Source organism: Wasmannia auropunctata, unplaced genomic scaffold (genome assembly GCF_000956235.1).
Source record: "Wasmannia auropunctata unplaced genomic scaffold, wasmannia.A_1.0 LD336053.1, whole genome shotgun sequence".
NCBI classification, from domain to species: domain Eukaryota; kingdom Metazoa; phylum Arthropoda; class Insecta; order Hymenoptera; family Formicidae; genus Wasmannia; species Wasmannia auropunctata.
In genome coordinates, this window is record NW_012026837.1 from 120,532 (window position 1) to 123,726 (window position 3,195).

The window sequence follows — 3,195 nt, forward strand, 5'->3', positions numbered from 1 at the left end:
TTTCCAGGAGATGCCACGTGGAGGCCAATTAACACATAACTTAGAATTCTTTTAGAAAAGCAATTACTGTATTTATGAAAAATTGATTAGCATGTATAAATAATGGTAAGCATATATTATAAAAAAATAAAATATTTTAATATCAAAGAATTCTAAATTAAATTATCTCCCATATATAAGTTCGGTCCGCTATAAAGCCGCGAACTGCATTATGCTTTTTATAGATCATTCCGCTCAAAGAGCCGCGATCTTTTTACTCAAACAGCACAAAATGCCGCGAGTAAGCATATGCAAATCTTGAGATCGTTCCGCTTAAAGAGCCGCGATCTTTTTACTCGAACCGCACAAAATGCCGCGAGTAAACATATAAATATCTTGAGATCGTTCCGCTCAAAGAGCCGCGATCTTTTTACTCGAACCGCACAAAATGCCGCGAGTAAACATATACAAATCTTGAGATCGTTCCGCTCAAAGAGCCGCGATCTTTTTACTCGAACCGCACAAAATGCCGCGAGTAAATATACAAATTTATATACTCTGTAAATTAATTAATTTTTGACATGGTTTTTTCTGGTTGCGTTTTTTGAGAACTCGTAGTTGTTCGCCCAACCAAACTAAATCTTTTCGAATTTTAACTATCATCATATAAATTGCCATATTTTTTTTATGGGTGCTGCAAGTATCATGTTGAAACCAACCTGGATACTTCATGTCTACAGCTTGTACCATCAATGGAAACAGAGTATCTAGTATGTTATAATTTCCTCTAATATTAGGATAACCTGCATTAAATACTGCATTTATTAGTTTGAATACTAATGAAAATTCTTCCGTAGGGACATAAATGTCCTAATTCCTGGCCATAATTTGTTTCATATGCTCGGAAATACGTTAATATTTGTCTTGCATTCGTTAATTCACGATTTTTATTAATAAATGAAGAACGATATAGTTGACAATTTGACTTTTCGACACATTTTTTAGCAACAAATCCTGCAAAATATTCCTCAGCAGATGCTTCCAAAGTATCATCACTTTTACATGATGCGTCAATAACAATTTCTTCGACATCGATCAATATATCTTCATTATAATCATCTTTATAATCATTAACTGTATCAGTTAATTGTACATTAGATGTTGTTTGAGCAACAGATGCAGGTGAAGATGTATTGTACTTGGAAATAAAATTTCATCTTCATCGTCCAAGCAATTTGCAGATTGTGCAGGTTTAGATAAATTTAATACTATATTTTTTTGTAATATTAATCGAAAAGCTTTAGAAGTCGGATTTTGATTATATGTTCCACCATATGTACGTATCATGGAAAATAGATTTTCCAAGGGATCTTGGTTTACTCTAGAAGTCATGAAAAATTTGACTCCTTCGTTTTTCAAATCATCCCATAATTGTAAAATAGATTTTACACTAATTTGCAATTCTTCAAAACATGGCGGTATTTTGAGATCGTTATTTATAATAGTACGCCACTTAGAACAATCTATTAATAATTGTTTTAAATTATTTTCCGCATCAAGCCGAATTTCTGATAAAGCACAAGCATTTGGATTTGGATTATTACAGTTGCGACTGTTTAAAGAATCAAAACTGTCATTAAGAATTGTAAAAAATTCAGCAGTATGTTATTACATACTGAATACAGTGTCAGTATCAATTCCTCCTGTCGTTCCTGCAGTTAATAAAGCCGCTGACACTCTGCGACTAAATACTTGTAAAGCTAAACGACATTTCATTCTGTCAAAATAGCTTGGATTTACATGTTTTTCCGATAATTTGCATGCTGCTCTTGTTGCTTTGCCGTTTTCCAATTGCCATAATAATTTTACATCATTCCACGATGCTATTTTATTATCATCGTACAAAATATCATATTTTAAGAGTTGATTTCTTATAGATTTGAAAATATCAAATGGAATATCAAAGTGGAATATCAAAAATCATATATATTTTTTCTTCTCCATGCATAAAATAAGAACGATCATTTAAAATTTTATGTTTTATAGCACTTTGGTTATTAGTGCCTTGATCACAAACAATAGCACGCAATTTTAATCCCGTATCTAATGTTGCTTGTATAACTTCATCTAATACAGACGATAAAAAAATATTATTTAGAGCACCTCCAGTTAAAACATACGCTATAGGTTGTTTCCAATTATGTAATAAACCTCGAACCATGAAAACTAATACACTTGTTGCAACCGTTGTGTCCCAGTGATCCCAAATCCTGAAAGCCTTCAATTTTTTGTCTTTTTTCATTAAAATCAAACCCTTTTTTTATTTTCATTTCATCAAAAAGTAAAATGTAATTGCGTTCGCTATTGTCCATGCAATTTACTTTTGCTTTTAATTGATGAAACATAGTATTACAAATTCCAGGCCATAAATCGACATTAAACCAAGTTTTAATAATCCCTTCTGAAGGTAACATAAAACCAAATTTTTCGCGCATTTTTTTATATAAACTTGATGAAGTAGTATAATGCATTTTTTTAGTTAATTGTTTTTCTTCCTCATTAAATTCATTTCCTTTTTTATGAAAAAGTTTTTATGAAAAAGCATTTTTAAAAATGTTAAGAGATAACCTTGCACTCGTCGAAATAAGGCTTTTAAAAGACTTTTGTCTGATAAATTACCTGTCAAAATTTTTTTTTTTCGTAAACGAGTAATAACGTTTTGTTTTGCTTTAATCATGAGTCTCAATAATTTATTACGCTTTTTTAATTTCTTTATCTTACAATTAGCGTTTTTACGTGCTATTTCCATTTCCAAAAGTCGTACTCGCGCATAATGCTCTTGACCTGGTATATTTTTATTAATAATTGTGACGATACGCCCCCCGCCTCGTCACTACGTGGGGCCGACCAGACGCCCGTGGCGCTCAGCGCCACAACTCCGACTAAACACGCGCGTCGAGCGTGTTACGTGAGGGCAACCCCCTCTTCGCAGCCCCCGCCAAAGCCCATCGGCGGGGGTATATAAGCCGCCGCCGCGGAGCGACGGCTACCAGTCCGGTCCCGAGCCTACTCCTGTCGAGACCGTTCCTCCTGCGAAGAGAATCAGGGCGCCTGATTTCTTCACGTTCCTTGCGAAGAGAATCAGGGCGCCTGACTTCTTCACGTTCCTTGCGAACAGAGTCAGGGCGCTTGAATTCTTCACATTCCTTGCGAGAA

The 3,195-nt window shown here is 34.3% G+C and overlaps 1 protein-coding gene across 1 annotated transcript in view; it reads left to right on the top strand.

Moving 5' to 3' along the window:
- Positions 1–3,195, top strand: part of LOC105450911 (mitogen-activated protein kinase-binding protein 1-like) — a 51,278-nt gene that overhangs the window by 29,702 nt on the left and 18,381 nt on the right. The gene's annotated exons all lie outside the window — the stretch shown is intronic.